This window comes from Muntiacus reevesi, chromosome X (genome assembly GCF_963930625.1).
Source record: "Muntiacus reevesi chromosome X, mMunRee1.1, whole genome shotgun sequence".
Lineage (NCBI taxonomy): Eukaryota > Metazoa > Chordata > Mammalia > Artiodactyla > Cervidae > Muntiacus > Muntiacus reevesi.
In genome coordinates this window covers 66,508,544-66,531,237 of record NC_089271.1, presented here as the reverse complement: position 1 = coordinate 66,531,237, position 22,694 = coordinate 66,508,544, and the positions used below count along the sequence as shown (strand labels likewise).

At 38.6% G+C, this 22,694-nt stretch overlaps 1 pseudogene; it reads right to left on the bottom strand.

Moving 5' to 3' along the window:
* Window positions 1-12,569: 12,569 nt before the first annotated feature.
* On the bottom strand, window positions 12,570-14,970 carry LOC136153955 (rho guanine nucleotide exchange factor 7-like; annotated as a pseudogene).
* Between the last annotated feature and the right edge of the window lie 7,724 nt (window positions 14,971-22,694).

Below are 22,694 nucleotides of genomic sequence, written 5' to 3'. Positions count from 1 at the left end.
CCCAAACACAATACTAAAGATGGTCATCAAATCACAAGAGTGGAGAATAAAAGAGGAAGGGAAGAAAAAGGACCCACACAAACAAACTTCAAAACACTTAAAATAGTGATAGGAACACACATTATCAATAATTACCTGAAATGTTAATGGATTAAATGCTTTAACCAAAAGTATACTGGCTGAATGGTTAAAAAAACAACACCTGTATTATGCTGTTTACAAGAGATCCACTTCAGACCTAAAGATACACATACAGACTAAAAGTGAGGGGATGGCAACCCACTCCAGTATTCTTGCCTGGAGAATTCCATGAACAGAGGGGCCCAGAGAGCTAAAGTCCATGGGGTCTCAAAGAGTCAGACATGACTGAGCAACTAACACACACACACACACACACACACACACACACACACACACACACACACGGGATAAAGAAAGACACCATGTAATGATGAAGAGGTCAATCCAACAAGAAGATATAACAATTGCAAATATATATGTACCCAACATAGGAGCACTTCAAAATATAAGGCAAATACTAAGAGTCATAAAGGAAAAAATTGACAGTAACAAAAATAATAGTGGGGGATTTTAACAGTCCAGTACATCAAGGGATAGCTCATCCAGACCAAAAAATCAGTAAGGAAATACAAGCCTTAAATGACACATTAGACCAAATGGACTTAATTTGTGTTTATAGATCATTCCGTTCAAAAGCAGAAGAATACACAGTCTTCTCAAGTGCACACTTAACATTCTCCTTTCTCCAGCATGACTACATGCTAGGCCATGTTTCCCAAAGCAAGCCTTGGGAAATTTAAGAAAATATAAATCATATCAAGCATCATTTTCAAACACAACACTACAAGATTAGAAATACATCACCAGAAAAAACTGTAAAAAAGAGAATCAGATGGAGGTTAAACAATATCTTACTAAATAAGCAATGGATCACTGAAAAAATCAAAAAGGAAGTAAAAAATATCTAGAAGAAAATGAAAATGAAGACATAACAATCCAAACCTTATGGGATACAGCAAAAGAAGTTCTAAGAGGGAACTCGATAACAACTTAATCTTACCTCAAGAAGAAAAAAAAAAAAAAAAAAAAAAAAAAAAAAAAAAAAAAAAAACCCAAGTAAACAACCTAACCTTATATCTAAAACAAATATAAAAAGAAAAACAAACAAAACCCAAAGTTTATAGAAGGAAAAAAATCATAATGATCAGAGCAGAAATAAATGAAACAGTGACAAAGAAAGCAATAGTAAAAATCAATGAAATTAAATGCTCTTTCTTAAAAGATAAAATTGTAAGCTGTTAGCTAGACTCATCAGAATAAAAGGGAGAGAATTCAAATCAATAAAATTAGAATTAAAATGGAGAAGTTATAACTGACACAACCAAAATACAAAGGCTCAGAAGAGACTACTACAGACAACTTATGACAACAAAATGCACAACGTGGAAGAAATGGTCAAATTCTTAGAAAGGGACAATCTCCCAAAACTGAACCAGGAAGAAATAGAAAACATGAACAGATCAATCACAAGCAGTCTAATTGAATCTGTGATTTTAAAATTCACAAATAACAACAATTTAGCACCTGCTGGTTACAGAGGTGTATTCTATCAAACATTTAGAGAAGAACTAACACCTATCCTTCTGGAATTGTTCTAAAAAATTTCAGATGAAGGAAAACTCTTAGACAACATTCTATTAGGCCACCCTCACTCTGATACCAAAACCAGAAAAAGATGTCACAAAAAAAGGAAATTACAGGCTAATATTACTGATGAACATAGATGCAAAAACCTTCAACAAAATACTAGCAATCCAAACCCCACAATACATTGAAAGTATCATACACCATGATCAATGGGATTTATCCCACAGATGCAAGTATTTTTCAATATCCACAAATCAATCAATGAGATACACCACCTCAACAAATTGAAGAATAAAAACCATATGATTATCTCAATAAAAAAAATGTTTAACAAAATTCAGCATCCATTTATGATAAAAGCTTTCCAGGAAGTAGGCATAGAGGGAGCATACCTCAACATAGTAAAGGCCATAAAATACAAACCTGCAGCTAACATCATACTCAACAGTGCAAAGTTGAAAGCATTTCCTCTCCTCTAAGATCAGGTAAATTCACTTGCTACCTATATATTCAACATAGTTTTGGAAGTACTAGTAATAGTAATCAGAGATGAAATAGAAATGAAAAGAATCCAAATTGGAAAAGAAGTAAAACTGTCACTGTTTGCAGATGACATGTTACTATACATAGAAAATTTTAAAGATGCTACCAGAAAACTACTAGAGCTTCATCAATGAATTTGGTAGAGTGGTAGGTTTCAGAATTAATACATAGAAATCTTTTGTATTTCTATACACTAACAGTGAAATATCAGAAAGAGAAACTAAAGAAGAAATCTTATTTACCATCACATCAAAAATAATAAAATACTTAGAAAAGGGTTTCCCTGGTGGTTCAGTTGTAAAGAATTCTCTTGCAATGCAAGACTTGGGTTCAATCCCTGGGTCAGCAAGATCCCCGGGGGAAGGAAATGGCAACCCACTCAAGTACTCTTGCCTGGGAAATCCCATGGACAGAGGACTCTGGCAGGCTACAGTTCTTTGCGTTGCAAAAATGATGGACAAGACTTAGCAACTGAACAATGACAATAACAACAACCTAAAAAAAAAAAAAAACTGTCTAAGGAGCAAAAGACCTGTAATCTGAAAACTATAAGGTACTGATTAAAGAAATCAAAGACTACAGAAGCAAATGGAGAGATATATCATGTTCTTGGATTAGAAGAATCAAGATTGTCAAAATGACCATACTACCGAAAACAATCTACATATTCAATTTGACCCCTATCAAATTACTGATGGCATTTTTCACAGAACTAGAACAACAAATCTTAAAATTTGTATGGGGATACAAAAGACCCTGAGTAACCAAAGCAATCTTGATAGAAAAATGGAGCTGGAGGAATTGGTCTCCCTGACTTCAGACTATAATAAAAAGCTGTAGTCATCAAAGCAGTATGGTAGTGGCTGAAAATAGAAATATAGATCAATGGAACAGGATAAAATGCTCAGAAATAAACCCACAAACCTTTGGTCAACTAATCTATGATAAAGAAGGCAAGAGTACACAATGGTGGAAAGACAGTCTCTTCAATTAATGGTGCTGAGAAAACTGGATAGCCACATGTAAAAAAAAATGAAATTAGAACATTATTTAACACCATACATAGAAGTAAGTAAGCTAAAAATGGATTAAAGGTCCAAATGTGAGACTGTACACTCTAAAACTCTTAGAGGAAACTATAGGCAAAAAACTCTTTGGCATAAATCACAACGAGATCCTTTTTAACTCATCTCCTAGAGTAATAAACTCCTGGAGAAGGGAAAGGATACCCACTCCAGTATTCTGGCCTGGAGAATTCCATGGATTATATAGTCCATGGGGTCCCAAAGAGTCGGACATGACTGAGTGACTTTCACTTTCACTTCAGAGTAATAAAAATAAACTAATGGCACCTACTTAAACTCAAAAGCTTTTGCACAACACAGGAAACCATGGACAAGATGAAAATACTACCCACAGACTGGGAAAAAAAATTTTGTAAATGATGTGATCAACGAAGGATTAGACTCCAAAATTTACAAGCAGCTCATGCAGCCTAATATCATGAAAACAAACAAGCTAATCAAAAAACGGGAAGAAGATCTAAACAGACATTTCTCATAGAAGATATAAAGATGGCCAAGGGCACATGAGAAGTTGTTCAGCATTGGTAATTATGAGAGAAATGCAAATCAGAAGTACAATGAATTGTTACCTCACACTTGTCAAAATGGTTACCATAAAAAAAAATCCACAAACACAAATATTGGAAAATGTGTGGAGAAAAAGGAACACTCATGCATTGTTGGTGACAATGTGAATTGGTACAGCCACTATGGGGAACAGTATGGAGTATCCTAAAAAACTAGAAATAGATTTATCATATGATCCTGTAATTGCAATTCTGGGCATATATCTGGGGAAAAACATAGCATGAAAGGATACATGCACCTGATATTCATTGCAACACTATTTGCAATAACCAAGACATGTAAGCAACATAAATGTCCAACCACAGATGAATGGATAAAGAAGATATGGTATATATATATCATAGAATATTACTCAGTCATTAGAAAGAATGAAATAATGCCATTTGCAGTAACATGGATGGATCTAGAGATTGTTATACTGAGTGAAGTCAGACAGAGAATGAGAAATGTTGTATTATATTGCTTATATGCTGTATCTAAAAAGAAATGATACAAATGAACTTAGTTATAAAATAGAAACAGCCTCACAGAATTAGTAAACTTATGGTTACCAGCGGGGAAGGGTTGGGGAGACGGATAGTTTGGGATTGACATACACACACTGTGTTCTCTCTCTGTATGTGTGTGTGTATATATATATATATATATATGTATATACATGTATACACTGCACAGGTCCTTAGTTTTGGCATGTAGAATCTAATTTCCTGACAAGGGATTGTACCCAGGCCCCCTACATTGGGAGCGTGGAGTCTTAGCCATTGGACCACCAGGGAAGTCCCTGTATAATCTTCTATATTAATGCAAAGCTTAAATGAGATATTATAAAAATGGTTTTATTAACAAAATCTTCAATAATATTTACATAGTTAATGGAGCTCATTATTTTAATACTTAAAAATTAGTTAAAATAATTATCCAGAATAAAAAGAAAAAACAAAAACAAATGGTGCTGAGAGAAGTGGATATACCCTTGAAAAGAATGGAATTGGACTCTTCAGTTTCTCTTCAAAATTAATTCAAAATTGACCAAAGACTTAAGAAAAAGAACTAAAAATATAAAAAAAAAAATAGAAGAAGATATCCAAGGATATCTTAATTAACTTCGATTTGGCAATAGCTTCTTAGGCCTGACACCAAAAGGACAATAACCAAAGAAATATAGATAAATTGGAGTTCTACAAAATTAAGAATATTTGTGTATCCAAGTAACAAACGTTGGTGAGGATGTGGAAAAAAGGGAACCCTCATATACTGTTGGTCGGAATGTAAATTGGTACAGCCACTGTGGAAAACAGTATGCAGGTTTCTCAAAAAATTTGAAATAGATCTACCATATATATGACTCAGTAATTCTAGTCCTTGGTATATATCTGGGAAAAAAGTACTAATTCTAAAAGATATATGCACTCCAATATTCATAGTAGCAGTTTCATAACTGCCAAGGTATAGAAGCAACCTAAGTGTCTGTCAACAGATGAACAGAAAAAGAAGTAGTATATATATGCAATAGAATACTTTTCAACTATAAAAAAGAATAAAATTTTCCCATTTGCATAAATATGGAGAGTCCTGGAGGGCATTATGCTGAGTGAAGTAAATTAGACAGAGAAATACAAATGCTATATGTTATCACTTATATGTGGAATCTAAAAAATATATAACATAACAAATTAGTGAATATAACAAAAAAAGAAGCAGACTTACAGATATAGAGAACAAATCAGTGGTTACCAGTGTGGCGGGGAAAAGGGCAATATAGGGGTTGGGGGGAGGGAGGTACAAAGTTTTGAATATAAGATAGGTTACAGAATATTGCATGACACATGGAATAAGACACAAAGTCAATATTTTGTAATAACCACTAATGGAGTGTAATCTTTAGGAATGTGTAGAAATAATAAACAGTTAAAAAAGAGAAAAAGAAAATTTTTTTGTATCAAAGGATACTGTAAAGAAAAAATACAACCTATTGAATGACTGGAAATATTTGCAAACCCTACATTTGACAAAGGTTTAATATCTAGTATATATAATAAACTCTTACAACTCAAAAAATAAAAGACAACCCAATTAAAAGATGAGCAAAAGAATTGAATGAACATGTCTCTAAAAAGATATACAAATGACCAATAAACACATGAAAACATGCTGCACATCATTAGTCATTATGAAAAGGCAACTTGAAGCACAATGAAATGCTACTTCATACACAGTAGGATGGCTATAGTAAAGAAAAGAAGTGTTGACAGGATATCGAATAATTGATACCCTCATATATTGCTGGTATATATGTTAAATATTGTAGGTATTATGAAAACTTTTCAGCTGTTCCTCAAAAAGCATGATCACGTGATTCAACAATTTCATTCCTATGTATGTACCCAGAACTGAAAAGTGGTGATCAAAGAAATAGTTGTAGACAAATGTTCATAGTAACACTATTCACATTAGCAAAAGTTGAAAACACTCCATATGTCCATCCACTGATGAAAGATAAACAAAACGTAAATCCATACAGTGGGTTATTATTCACCTATAAAAGGAATGAAATGTTAATATGTACCATTAATGCTAATGGTACAAGAAAGATGAACCTCAAATACTTTATGGTGAGTAAAAGAAGTCAGTCACAAAAGTCCGTATATGATTTAATTTATATATGAAATATTCAGAACAGGTCAAATTAATAAAGGTGAGGTAATTAATAGTTGTCAGAGTCTGGGGGAAGGGGAAATAAATAGTTAAGAAAATATTTATCTAATACAAAATAATGCAGTAGAAGAGAAATAGAAACAAAAAAGATATGGGACATATAGAAAACAAAAAGTAAAATGCCAGAAGTGAATCCAACTACATCAAAGTTAACATTAAATGCAAATAGATTAAGCAATCTAATCAAGGAGTTTGCCAGATCAGAAAAGAAAAAAGAACCTACTATATACTGCTTACAATAGACCCAATAGATTCAAAGACCCAAATAGGTTGAGAATAAAGAACAGAAAAAGCTATATCATGGAAAGAGCAGTGAAAAGAAACCTAGAGTGGCTTTAAAACAAACAAAATCTGTTACTAAGATAAAGAGAGACATTCCATAATAATAAACAGGTCAATACATTGGGAAAATAATATAAATTTATATGCAGTTAACAAGAGAGTTACAAAATACATGAAGCAACCAGTGACAGAAATGAAGGACAAAACGGACAATTTATTGATATTATTTGGGATTTTCAATACCACACTTTCAAAAATGTATAGAACAATTAGGCAGAATATCAACAAGGAAATAGAAGACTTTAACAACAGTGTAAATTAACTAGACATTACAGATATCTACAGAACAATAGAACTCAACAATGATAGAAAAACCCTTCTCATGGACGTAGAGCACTCCCCAAGACCACAAAGAAGGGCATAAAATAAATCTCAGTGCATTTTAAGGAACTGAAATCATACAGTCTATGTTCTTCAACCACAATGGTATGATATTAGAAATCAACACAACCATGTGGGTACTAAACAACACATCCCTAAGTAATCAATGAACCAAAGGAGAAATCACAAAGGAAATTAGACTATACTTTGAGATGAGTGGAAAGGAATGCACAACATAAAACTAATGGGATTGAATGAAAGCAGAGTGATTAGAAGAAAATTTGTAACTGAAAACACTTGTAGAAGAAGAAAGGTTTCAAGTTAGTAACCTCATCTTCCACCTTAAGACACTGGAAAGAGAAGAGCAAAATAGCTTAAAGCAAGAAGAAGAAAGAAAATAATAAATATTTCAGGGGAAATTAATGAAATAGAAAATAGAAAATTAATATGGAATGTCAATAACACCAAAAGTTGGTTCTTCAAAAAGATCAACTAAATTGACAAACTTTTAGCTAGACTTAGCAATTAAAGGAGAGAAGAAAATCAGTAATAAAACTGAAGATGTGACTACCAACATTACAAAAATAAAAATGACCATATGATAAAGTTATAAACTGTATTTCAACAAGTTAATAACTTCTATGAATTGGACAAATTACTAGAAAGTCAGAACGTACCTAAGCTGACTCAAGAGAAAAATAGAAATTGGCCCTTAAAAACTAAAGAGATTGAATAAGAAATTGAAAACTATCCATAAAGAAAAGCCCATGCCCATATGGCTTCTCTGATGAATTCCACCAAACCTTTAAAGTAGAACTAGTATCAATATTCACAACTGCTCCAAAATATAAAAGAGCTAACCCTTCCAAATTCATTCTATGAGGCCATTTTTATCCTGATACAGAAACAAGAAAAAGGGATTTCAAGCAAAGAAAAGCTATAGATGAACATTCCATATAAATACAGAGAAAAACATCTTTGAAACAGTAGTAGCAAGCTGAATCCACAAACATTAAAAAGATAATAAACCATGACTAGTGGGTATCAATATAATACATCACACAAATTGAATAAAGGAAAAAAACTACATGATCATCTCAATTGATGCAGAAAAAGCATTTGATAAAATCCAGCATTCTTGTATGATCAAAACACACACACACACACACACACACTCAGCAAAATTAAGAGGTAAACTTCCTCAACCTGAAAAAGGATGTCTACAAAAAATCCACAGTTTCTATCATATTTAATGCTGAAGGACTGAATGTGTTCTAGCTAAAACTAGGAACAGGGATATATGTTGTCCCTACTTTTATTGAACATTTTATTCTAGGTTCTAGGCAAGGCAGTTAGACAAGAAAAAGAATCTAAAGGTATCCAGATTGGAAAAGAAATGGTAAAACTATTTGTAGATTACACGATTTTATATTTAGAATATTAAAATAAAGAATCCAATAAAAACATATTAGAAGTAATAAAGAATTTAGCAATGTTACAAAATACAAAACATACAAAATCAATTATATTTCTTTTTTTTCTTTTTTATTAGTTGGAGTCCAATTACTTTACATTGCCATACATTGACATGAATCAGCCATGGATTTACATGTGTTCCCCATCCCGATCCCCCCTCCCGCCTCCCTCCCCATCCCATCCCTCTGGGTCTTCCCAGTGCACCAGACCCGAGCACTTGTCTCATGCATCCAGCCTGGGCTGGTGATCTGTTTCACCCTTGATAGTACACTTGTTTCAATGCTATTCTCTCAGAACATCCCACCCTCGCCTTCTCCCAGAGTCCCAAAGTCTGTTCTGTACATCTGTGTCTCTTTTTCTGTTTTGCATATAGGGTTATCATTACCATCTTTCTAAATTCCATATATATGCTTTAGTATATTGTATTGGTCTTTATCTTTCTGGCTTACCTCACTCTGTATAATGGGCTCCAGTTTCATCCATCTCATTAGAACTGATTCAAATGAGTTCTTTGTAAAGGATGAGTAATATTCCATTGTGTATATGTACCACAGCTTCCTTATCCATTCGTCTGCTGATGAGCATCTAGGTTGCTTCTATGTCCTGGCTACTATAAGCAGTGCTTCGATGAACACTGGGATGCCTGTGTCTCTTTCAGATCTGGTTTCCTCGGTGTATATGCCCAGGAGTGGGATTGCTGGGTCATATGGCAGTTCGATTTCCAGTTTTTTAAGGAATCTCCACACTGTTCTCCGTAGTGGCTGTACTAGTTTGCATTCCCACCAACAGTGAAAGAGGGTTCCCTATTCTCCACACCCTCTCCAGCATTTATTGCTTGTAGACTTTTGGATAGAAGCCATCCTGACTGGCGTGTAATGGTACCTCATTGTGGTTTTGATTTGCATTTCTCTGATGATGTTGAGCATCTTTTCATGTGTTTGTTAGCCATCTGTATGTCTTCTTTGGAGAAATGTCTGTTTAGTTCTTTGGCCCATTTTTTGATTGGGTCATTTATTTTTCTGGAATTGAGCTGCAGGAGTTGCTTGTATATTTTTGAGATTAATCCTTTGTCTGTTACTTTGTTTGCTATTATTTTCTCCCATTCTGAAGGCTGTCTTTTCACCTTGCTTATAGTTTCCTTTGTTGTGCAAAAGCTTTTGAGTTTAATTAGGTCTCATTTGTTTATTTTTGCTTTTATTTCCAATATTCTGGGAGGTGGGTCATAGAGAATCCTGCTGTGATTTAAGTCGGAGAGTGTTTTGCCTATGTTCTCCTCTAGGAGTTTTATAGTTTCTGGTCTTACATTTAGATCTTTAACACATTTTGAGTTTATTTTTGTGTATGGTGTTAGAAAGTGTTCTAGTTTCATTCTTTTACAAGTGGTTGACCAGTTTTTTCAGTACCACTTGTTAAAGAGGTTGTCTTTTTTCCATTGTATATCCTTGCCTCCTTTGTCAAAGATAAAGTGTCCATAGGTTCGTGGATTTACCTCTGGACTTTCTATTCTGTCCCATTGATCAAAATCAATTATATTTCTATACACTAGTAATATAAGAAAATTCTATTTACAATGGTACCAAATAGAATAAAATATTTAGGATCAATTTTTTTTGTAACATAAGAAAAATAGTCAGTTTAATAATTACAGCAGTGTAGCATGAGTAGTCAAGGCCAGGACACTGGTGGGGGCATTTGTCGAGCATCCCCATGCCTGTGAACGGGGACCCTGCGCATCCTACAGAAACATGGGCACGGGCACTGGGGGCTCACGAGGAGTCCCCAACAATGGCCCAACCTGCTCCAGAGCACGTCTCCTGGCCGTGTAAGGCTCCAGTACGTCTCCTCCCACCCGGGCGAGGACATGGCTACGTCTCCTCGTCCATGGAATGTGGGGGCAGAGGCAGATGACCCCTTCCTGACATCCCTTGGGACCCCGAGCCCCTCAAAGGTCCCACGGAGACATGGTTGCATTCCACTGACAACAGGGCAGGTTTGTAGAAAGAACTGCTCAGATGCATCGTCTCTGCTCCCTAAAAACCTTAGTAAAACACTGGGACCCAGGAAGGATGCGTTACACAAGCATGTCAATGGTCACCCCTCGGGAGAAGGGGCGGTGAGAACACACGTGTGCCCCCTCGATGCTAAAGTCTACATTTAAGGCAGGTTCTGCAGGTGCCATGTCGGGGCGTGGGTGGCAACACCGCCTGTCACAAAGGCTGGACAGTCAGGTGAAGAAGTGGTTCCTGAGTTAGAATTTGCTCGAAACAGCAAACTTCAGTACACCCGATTCAATTGTTTCCCACTTTGAGGTCTCACACATCACCAAAGGGCCTATTGTGAAAACAAGACTTACAAAACACTTCAAGGACCATCTTTTCTACCCCTACCACTAACGAACAAAATAAAATGCTAAGCACAAGAAGTTTGCAGTTCTCCTTACACGGTCAAGTGTCGTCATAGTCAACGTCGGCGCCAGACACACCCACTGAGCAGGGAAGTCTGAGGGCAGGGCCGCAGGCGGGGACCACGGGTGCCTAGACCTGCAGCTGCTTGGAGCTCAGGGACGTCCGCCTGCCCGACTCAGTGAGAGAAGTGCAGGTCAGAGTTGCATCTAATGCCACGTGGGCATTTCCAAGACATCCCTGATCCAGGAGCTGGGGCTTGGGCTTTTAAGGACACGACACTTATTCTTTACAAGTTCATTTCACTTTACAAACGACCTCTTCAGAAGAGCGGGGCAGAGGAGCAGGTCCGGTGAACCAGTTGGACCCCGGGCTGGACTCCAGGCCCTGAGGACAGGCTCCCTCCTCCGTGCCCTGGCCATCTGGACTTGACATGGGGTGGGGTGGGGGAAGGTCCCCATCTCAACCCCCACTCCTTGGGGAATCTCAGGCGTGTTCAATTGCTGTACTTTTGCAGAAACAGTGCAGACACTGCGTTCTCAGTGAGCACGGAAAGCCTGCCCACCACCCACAATGGGACAGAGTGCCCACCTGCACCCGGCAGCCCATCCTCACAGTCTGTAGCAACATGCAATAAATAACACACTTTATTTACAAGCTCCAGTGAGCTTGCTCCTTCTGGGAGGACGGGACGGTGCACCTGGCCAAGTTACCAGACCAGCCTCCTTGCCAGGCACCCTCTGCCATGCATGTGCTCACATGAGGCAGACATGCACACACCTGTCATGGGACCCAGTGGCAGCAGATGTGGTTCCTCGGGTTTGGGCCTGAGGCCCAGACCCCCGGGTTCAGTCCAAGTGAGGCACATGGCAACTGTGACCCTGCTCTACCAGGAGACTGGGGTGGGAAGACAGGGCCTCTGCAGGTCTAACCACGTGAGCTGCAGGCGGACACCGTAGGAAGTGTTTCTAGAGCACTGCCGGGGGGGTGGGGATGGGGGGAGCAGAGCAGACACCCCCAGAAACACCTGTGCATCTTCAGCCTCCAGTCCCCACGAATGGTGAGTACAAGACCCAGGGTACAGGACCAGAGAGGTTAGTGGAAGGGGGCTGCAGCCCAGGAGTTAGCCCAGACAGAACCACCACCATATGCATTCAGAACGGGGCATTTACAGGGAACCTATACATAATATTTACACATGTTCACTCAGAGCCCACAAGTCTAGATGCCGTCACTGCACTTATTGTAAAACAAGGTACTGGATGTGGAGGAGGAGACACGTAGTCTGGCCTCAGCACCTGTGCCTCACAGCCGCCCCGGGTTGCACGTCTCCACGCACAGAAAGCAGCGGCCATGCAGCCCCTCCCTGCAGCCCTGAGTGTCACGGGCGGGGGTCTCGGGGCTCTGGCTCAGTCTCATAACCGGTCTTGATGAATCACCAGGACGCCTCTCAGAGGTTTGTCTCATCCCAAGCAGGGTCGTTCATGTTCTTGAGAACCTTCCTCACCAGCTTCTCCAGATCTTTGCAGGAGAAGATCCTGCAGGTCCAGGATCTTCTGGATCCTGAGACTGATCCAGAAGATCAGGGTTAGGGTTAGGGTTAGGTTAAGTTCAGCAAACACTTCATATTTAATGGGAAATCTAGAAGAAATATGTTTTTTTTCCAGCAAATGCTTGTACAGTCTTTAGAAGAATGCACCAAAATGCCAGAGACCCAGCAGAGGGTCAGGGACTGCTTCCTCAGCCTGATGCCACAAATGAAGACCCTGTACCTGGCATACTGTGCCAACCACCGTCCACGGTCAGCATTCTCACAGAGCACAGTGAGGAGCTGCAAGAGTTCATGGAGATGAAGGGTGCCAGCAGCCTCCTCCAGAGACTTCTTCATCTTCTTGTCCTGTCTTAATTCCTGGACTTCATCTTTTAGCACATACATGGTGTCAACGAGACTCTTTTCTTCTGTCACTGTCTGACCATTGCTTTTAGTTTCTTCAACTATAATTTTCTCTTCTTCTGGAAGCAAAACTTGTGGAGCAGATTCTTTGCGTGAACTTGAGCTGAATGTCTGTCATGTCTTGTCGCTGGTGCGGTAAGTAAGTCTTGATGACCTTCAGGATCTGGGCATCCTCCTCCATCACAGCTGTGTGTTTCCTCAGCATGAACTCCTCGTCTGAAGGCTTCTGCTCCGGCCTGTGCTTGAGGAGCAGCTTCTTCATGGTCTTGGGACTCTTGCTCAGGTCCTCCTTGTAGCAGAGGGCAGCCAAGGGCTGCAGGCGGGGGTGTGGGTCACAGGCAGTTCAGGCTCTAGGGCTTGGGGGTCTTCGGAGGCTCTAGGGGCCCCCTGTTGATTGATGGTGGTGTGTGGAGTGTGGTGGTGGGAGGGGTGGGGCAGCGTGCGGTAGGTGGTTGTCAGTGGCACAGGCTTGCTGTCCACATGCTTGCTGGATGGGGTGATGGAATGGGAAGCAGGGGTGTGAGACAACACAGAGTGAGAGGCTTGATGGTGGCGTTTCCCTCCAGGGTGACCTTCGTCTGCTTTTGCAGATGGTCCACCCACTCGTGGAGGTCCTGCTGGTTGTTGCAGGACACCAAGATCCGCTTGATCATGCTCCCTGATATTTCAAATGCATCTCTATGATTTTCACTGTCCTCGAGCTTTGTGATTGTCATTCCTGTCATTGGTAACTTTCCCTGATATATAAAACCACTCATCCTAGGACTGACAGACAACATTAGCAAAATATCTGGAAAGAGTAGAAGATATCTTTCATTCTTTTCCTCACTGCCAGCACACTGGATCAGGACCTGGGACACATAAACAACGCTGCCCAGGGTCTTGATGTTGTCGCCCTCCCAGCTCCGGATGGCTTCTGTCAGGATCTGCAGCTCCAACTCCTTCCTCTTCCACACCCCCTGACACTGTGCTGAAAGGTTTTTGAAGGTGGTCATGGATTTCTGAATATCCTGTCTGTCTGGGCGATAATCCTCCATGTGTCTCTACAGCTCCTTGGGCAGTGGAGGGTACTTGTCCAGACACACGAATGGCTTGCTGAGGTCGGTGGTCAGCATGAGAATGCCCGGGCTGCTGGCACCCTTCATCTCCATGAACTCTCGCAGCTCCTCACTGTGCTCTGTGAGAATGCTGACCGTGGACAGTGCTTGGCACAGTATGCCAGGTACAGGGTCTTCATTTGTGGCCATCAGGCTGAGGAAGCAGTCCCTGACCCTCTGCTGGGTCTCTGGCATTTTGGTGCATTCTTCTAAAGACTGTACAAGCATTTGCTGGAAAAAAACATATTTCTTCTAGATTTCCCATTAAATATGAGGTGTTTGCTGAACTTAACTTCTCACTGGTCTGCAGGGGCTGTAGGTAGATTGAAAGCACAGTCTGAAGTTCTTTAGAATATTCATTTTCTGTTTCCAAAATATTCTGTAGCACCACATTGTAATAGCTTTTGTTAATGGCAGTCGTATCTAATCCTTTGGGAGGGCTCTTCAAGATTCCAGATTTGGGTAACACAGGCTTTATGCTGGACTTGATCTTGTGCAAATAGTTGCTGGGGAACCAGCCAGTCCTGCAGTTGTGCGCGCCCTCCCACCAGTCCCCCTCCTCCACCCACGTGACGTGGATGATGTCTCCTTTCCTGAAGGACAGCTTGTCTTCATTCGTCTGCTGGAAGTTAAACTTGGCTCTGATGACCAGCTGATTGTTTCTATTATCACTCATGTCCAAACTGTGGTACTGGCCTTGGAACAACTGTGAAGTCCTACCATGAAGGCTGCAGTCCCAGGGAGTCAGAAGACTTGATCTGGTGGGAGGAGGGCCAGGCGCACATGGAGTCACTCACCAGGCCAATGTCTGCTATTACTTTATTCAGCGTCACTAAGGAGCCGAGTACCTTGTTGAAATTCTGCCCCTGATACAAATCATTTGCATCAGACGTCTCCAGCTGCAGGGACACCCCACAGCCTCGCAGGAAGTCGCGGATGTTGCTCAGACTCGCCCTTGCTGCGGGTCTCCGGGTAGACCTACAACACAGAGCACAGGCGCTGAGCGCTGTGGACAGGTCGCAAGTGCGCTCAAAGGCAAGCTAGACACGGCCTCCTGCAGGCATGCCAGCCCCTCATGTGACCAGGGCGGGTGGCCCCGGTGGCCTGGAGCGACCCTGGCCGCCCCCCAGTGCCCGCGCACTCAGCCACTGCCTCTCCTCATATTTAAGATCAATTTAACAAAGAAATGCATAGTGGAAATCACTCAATCAGAACAGGAAAAAAAAGAATTTTTTAAAGTGAGGATAGTTTAAGGGACCTCTGGGACAACATCGAGTGTCCTAAGATTCACATTATATGGGTCCCAGAAGGAAAAGAGACACAGGAAGGGACAGAAGACTTATTTGAAGAAATAATGGATGAAAACTTCCCTAACCTGGGGAAGGGAACAGACATCCAGGTACAGGATGCACAGAGTACCCAAAAGATGAATCCAAAGAGATCCACACCAAGTCATCACAATTAAAATGGCAGAAGTTAAAGAGATAATCTTAAAGACAGCAAAGGAAAAAAAAAAAAAAACTAATCACATAGAAAAGAAACCCAATAAAACTATCAGCAAAATTTTCAGCAGAAACTTTACAAATTTACAGGCCATAGAGCAGTGGCAGGATATACTTAAAGTACTGAAAGGAAAAAACTTACAACCTAGAATAATCAATTCAGTGCTGTAATCATTCAGAATTGAAGGACAGATAAAGAGTTTCTCAGATATTCAAAAACTAGAGGAGTTCATCACCACAAAACTGGCCTTTTAAGAAAATTTAAAGTATATTTTTAAGTTAAAAAAAAGCCACTACTAAAATAAAATATATGAAAGAAAATATCTCATTGATAAAGGCAATTAAAAGCTAGTATATAGGTTAAAAAACATAGTACAATCAATCATGACTAAAATAACTAGGTAAGGGAGACACAAAATCAAAATATGTATTGACAAAATATGTCATCAAAAACATAAAATGCAGGTTGGGGGATAAAAATAGAGTGTTTTTTGAATGCCTTCAAATTTAAGTGGCTGTCAGCTTAAAATAGATGACTACAAGATAATATATATGAATCTCTTGAGAACCACAAAACAAAAACCTACAATGAATAGAAAAAAATAAAGAGAAGTGGCTGTAAAAATAACACTAAGAGGACATGTAAGGCCACAAAGAAGTCTAAATTTAAGAAGATTGAAATCATACCAAGCATTTTTCCTGACCACAATGCTATGAGACTAGATGTCAATTACAAGGAAAGAAACACAAACGTGTAGACTACACAACATGGTACTAAGCAATCAATAGGTCAATGAAGAAATCAAAGTAGAGAAAAACACTTTAGAAAATTGAAAATGAAGACACTTCTGTCCAAAATCTATGGGATGCAGCAAAAGCAATTCTAAAAGATAAGTTTATAGTAAAATGCCTATATCAAGAAACAAGAAAAATCTTAATCTAAATATACATGTACAGGAACTAGAAAAAGAAGAAAAAACAAAATCCAAAGTTAGTGGAAGGAGAGAAATAATAAAGCTCAGATTTGAAATAAATGAACTAGAGACTAAAAAAATTAGAAAAAATCAATAAAACTAAGGGTTGGTTCTTTGAAAAAATTACCAAAATTGACTAACAAATGGCTAACAAATGTTTAGCCAGATAGAGAAAGAGCATAAATAAATAAAATTACAGCTGAATGAGCAGAAGTCGCAACAACCACCACAGAAATACAAAGAATCATGAGAATATTACAAAAAATTATATGCCACAAATTAGACAATCTAGAAGAATGGATAGATTTCTAGAAACATACAGTGATTCCAAGAATGAATCATGAAGAAATAGATAATCTTAATAGATTGATTACTGGTAACAAAACTAAATCAGTAATCTAAGAACTGTCAAAAAACAAAAGTCCAGGTCCAAATGGCTTCACAGGTGAATTCTATCAAACATTTAAGGAAGAGTCAATACCTATCTTTCTCAAATACTTTCTCAAAGTATTCTCAAAAATTGAGGAGGAAGGAAAGGTTCCAAACTCATTTTTTGAGGCCAGTATTATCCTGATACCAAAATTAGACAAAGACACCACACACAGAAAACTTTACAGGCCAATATCCCTGGTAAACATACACATAAGAATCCTCAACAAAATATTAGCAAATCAAGTTCAATAATACATTAAATGGATTATATACCATGATCAAGGGAAATTTATCCCAGGAATGCAAGAATGGTTCAAAATCCACAAATCAGTCAATATGATACACCATATTAACCAAAATAAACAAAACCATATGATCATCTCTCTAAGTGCAGAAAAAGCTTTTCACAAAATTGAACATCAGGGACTTCCCTAGCAGACCAGTTAGGACTCACTGCTTTCACTATCATGGCCATGGGTTCAATCTCTGGTCTGGGAACTAAGATCCTGCAAGCTGCACAACATGGTAAAAAACCTAAACATTCATCTATGATAAAATCTCTAAAGAAAGTGGGTACAGAAGATACATAATATCATAAAGGCCAAATATGACAAACCCACAGCTAGCACCATACTCAGTGGTGAAAAGTTGAAAGGTTTTCCTCCAAGATTAAGAAGAAGACAAGGATGCTGAAGGGAGAACAAGATGGTGGAGGAGTAGGTGGATGTGAAGTACATCTCTCTCCACCGATACATCAGGAATACACCTTCAGACACAGAAGTGCATGCAGAACACCAGCTGAGAGAGGACAGGAGTAACTGACCAATGGAAAATAATATACACCACCACACAAAACTTGGTAGGATGAAGGAACTAGGGGGAAAAACAGGAGTGTTAGTAAGACTGGACCTGCTCTCGGCAGGTGGGGGAACTGAAGCAAGGGTCCGAGCCCTACATTGGGGCAACTGTCTGAGTCAGAGGAGAAACATTTAAGGCTGAGAGTGAAACAGTTGGACTGTGGCAGCCCAAATGGAATGAGAATCAGACAGTCCTTGCTGAAGTCATACATACCCCAGATAGGAATGCTGGTCCCTGGAAGGTGCAGCAGAGGGGAGCTGGAATTTAGATTGTGGAGCAATCCCAGGGCGAGGGCTGCTGTTGGCTGCAGAGAGACAGATTGAGGGGAAGTAAGGGAGGAGATCGTGGTGGGAAATGTCAGTGGAGGAAAGCCAGACAGGCATAGAAGTAAGGCAGTACTGCTGAGTCATGCATAGGGGGTGGAGGTATCACCATAGCCTCTCTACATTTGTTTTGTTTAAATTCCACATATAAGTGAAATCATACAGTATTTGTCTTCCTCTGTCTGACTTATTTCACTTAGCATGATATCCTCTGTGTCCATCTATGTTGTTGAAAATCACAAGGTTTCATTCTTTTTATGGAGAATAACAATCCATTATATATATTAATATATACACTTCATCTTATTTAGCCATTTCCCTGTTGTTACTCCCACTAGCTTCTCTTTAAATTACTTTGAAGGACTTTTTCTGACCATAGGTTGTTTCTTTATGTCCCTCTTCAAAGTATGACAGTTCTATCTAACTGCTTGAGTTCTTACTAGGCCAAGGACTTCTTGGATGTTTTAATACTACCAGCTACAGTGGAAGTGAGGAGGAATAGAAGAATTAGTTTGTGCCATATCTACACTAGACACCAATGCTATTGAACTGATTCACTATGGGAATTAAGGATTTAGCACAAACTAGGATCTTTGATATCATCTCATTTAATTTTCACATTTGACTTATGGGAAATAGAAGGGAAAAAGGGGTTCTCCCCTAGACCACTCTGGATTACTAATAGAACTCAGGTCTTCTGTGTCCCAGGCCAGTACTCTTCTAATTATATTGCTAATAAATATATTTATATTATCAAATATATGCATGGCAAGCATCTGAGTGCCATTTTGTAAAAGGAAATTGTAGCCTTTGGCACTGCTACAACCAAGGGCTCTCACTGGGGAATTATCCTATATTCTTGGTTTTCCTCCTCTCTCATCATTCATTAATATGCCTTTACCCTGAGCTCAGTTTTTTGGAGCTCTGTCTGCTTCTTTCCCAGGTGACAGCATGTGTGTTAATAGCCCATGATCTATTCTTCTCTATATAATTGACATTCTGGCAAGACTGCTCTAACTCAGAAAAATGATTACTATTATAAATTTCAGGCACTGTGACAGGTAAGCAAGAGGGATGTTTAGGAATGATGTCACTCTGTAATGGTTCTCAAATCACACTATGTATAGTGACCTCCTGTTTTTTTCACATTCAGGGTCAGAACTTATGATATTGAGGGTAAAGAAAAATGATCTTTGCAGTTGATAGAGATATATCATTCTCCAACCTTATCAGTCTTTCTCTTTATGGCTGGAGGCATATGAAGAATGAAGAGAGATAGATTATTTAACAATTGGGACATCTCACAGACTTATAGCTAAGTCACTCGATTTCATATGCTTTCTTTATCAGGATCTAATGGAAAAGGCACTAGACTAGAAGTCAGGAAGCCTGAACTCTGTTATTACTTCATTAACTGATATCATCACCCTGAGCTTGGGATCTCTCCTTCTCTGAGCCTCAGTTTTCTCTACCTGCAAAATGAGATTTGACAAGACCATAATTCCCAACCTTCTGAGCATCAGAAACCTGATTCTAAAATATATGTGAAAACCACAAATGCTTGATCACTACTTAAAAGAGATTCTGATTGTTTAGAGGGTGGGCTCAAGTGTTGATATTTATTACTTTTCCCAAACAAGTCTAAATAGCTGGGGCTGAGAACCACTGTTCTAGATGTGACCTTCTCCAAAAAAGCAGTTTTAAAAATAAACAAGATATATTCACAAGTATTTCTGGAAGAAACACCAGGAACAGATTGTAGGGCAGAGGATAAAATGAAATTAGAGTTTATTTCAGCAGTTCTCCATTTTTTCTTCTTGTTATCCACTGTATGTCTCACAACTTTTCTCACCCTCACTTGAGCTCATACTTTGTATATAATACTCCATTTTCTAAACTCTGTAGTTCTACTTTCCATATTTATATAATGGTAGATCTCTAAAACTCGAAACCTAGGAGCAGACTTGACAGATAAAGGGAGGTCAGTGTGCTCACCTCTTAATAGCTACTACTTAGGGCTCAGCATTTCCAGTCTCAGCCCCTTTAGAAACCCATTACAATTTCTCTCAGTTCCCAGATTCTACTGAAAGAGATCCAAAATCTTTGTGTAATATAAATAGGTACTAACTGTCACATCATTTTATGAACATGTACACACTGTAAAAATGCACAGAAATTTTCAACTTTCCTTTTTTCCCTGCCAGGCTCCCTTATTTCTATTACAGATTAGCCCAGGCTGGAAAAAATGGTAAATCAATACTGACATGAGTCTCACCCCTATCTGATCTGAATTTCTGTTGTGTCCGTTTTAGAGCCTTAAGAACCTAAAACATGTCTGATGTTGGCTTGCAAAGATGTTAGGGAAGCAGAGATAGGTAAGGGAGAGCAAAAGCAGCTGACTAGCCAGTTCAAGCCCATTTGAGGAATGTGTGCATGTATCACTTCAACTGTGTCCAACTCTTTGTGACCCCATAGACTGTAGCCCACCAGGTCTACATGAGAATCCATGAGAATCCATGAGATTCTCCAGGCAAGAATACTGAAGTGATTTGCCATGCCCCCCTCCAGAGGATTTTTCTGACCCAGGGATCGAACCGCATCTCCTGCAGTTTCTGGCATTGCAGGTAGATTCTTTGCCACTGAGCCACCAGGAAGCCCATTGGAAGATTAGGGGTTGCCTAACTTTTTGACACTGGGAAAGTTGTTTCACCATTCTAAGTTTCAGTTTCTCTGCTGATAGAATGGAAGAGTGAGACCAGAGGATTTCTAGGGTCCCTTCTGGTTCAAATACTCTAATTCACATCGTAAAAGAGAAACGAGGAGCTTTTACCTTATAAAAGCTAGGATTTCAGGATGGGGAAGGTGGAAAGGATTGAGAGTGGGCCATTCAGAACAGGTGCACCAAAGTGAGGTCAACATTAGTAGGAAGGGAATATATGTACACTTATGGGTAATTCACATTGTTGTACAGCAGAAGCTAACACAACATTGTAAAACAATTATACTCCAATTTAAAAATAAATAAATAAAATCCCTAAAAAATAAAGATAATAGTGATTGATTTACCTAACAAGTGTGTGTGTGGGTGTGTGAGAGAGTTAATGAGAGAAGAGGAAAAGCTATGAAAGTGTTAAAAATCCTTTTAGATATGTAAAGTTGTAGATATATGAAGTCTTGCTTAGACCAATTTAATATAGAGAAAGGAGTGACAGCAAATGGGATTAAAAGCATTTTCAAAGTGTATTATGTGTCCACTATTTACAAATTATATAAGTAAATTGTAGAAAAGCTTTCATGGACTCAAGGACCTCTAGCACACTCTATAGCTGGGAGTCCTTCTCATTTCCAGGAAATCTGTATATTTTGTTTGGCCTATGGAGACCCAACTGCTTATCAGTCTTCCTTAATGGTTAGTATGTTCCCAATCCTGTCCTAGGAAACCTTACAGGGAGATAAGAGGAACATAAAAGTTGTTTTTATCCTCTTGATGATATCATGTTTTAACTGTGGGTACAATATTATGGTGTTTCTATTTTCCATATCAAAAATTAGGATTTTTGGTCTGTTAAGTACACATGTTCCTATGGAGACATTTTCCTCCATAGGAGAACAACTTTAAAAAACTGTACTATAATAAAAAAATCAGGATGTTTGGGGGAGAAGTGAGATAGAGCTTGGGGGTTAAGAGATACAAGCTACTATCTATAAAATAAATAAGCAACAAGCATATATTGTACAGCACAGGGAAATATAGTCATTATTTTGTAATAATTTTCAATGGAGTACAATTTATTAAAATATTGAATAACTATGTTGTGCACCTAAAACTAATATATTATAAATCAACTATACTTCAGTAAAAAAAATCTGTGTATCACCATCCAATATACATTTATCGATATTTACTTAATTTTTCATTTTATTTCTTTACATTTTGACTTTTAAATTTACCTGAGTTTTGCTATGCTAAGTAATGTATAGGAATCATATGTGTTATAATTCTCCCAAAAGTTTAACTAATTTTCTCATTATTATATCTTTCTCCTGTTACTATTGATTAAAATTCTACCTACATTCCATGATAAACACATGTGTATTTCCTCCCCCAGAAAAAATATGTTTTTTTTAAATAATAGGGAATACAGATACATGCATAAATAGCACATATTATAAACAATTGCTAATTAAGTGTCAAAGGAGTGGGACATACAGAGTGTTACAAGGAAGACTTCTTTTACATGGAGTGGTCAATAAAATCTTCACCAAAGAGTTAAGATGTATAGGTTTGGGGAAAATACAGGGAAGTCATTCTAAACATAAACATAGTGTTTGTCAGAATATTGCTCCACGTTGGAGGGAACCCAGTATTGGAAAAATGTTAATGTCAAAACTTTAAAGGTTTATGGTGTGGCCTAAGTAATGAATCCAAGTCTAC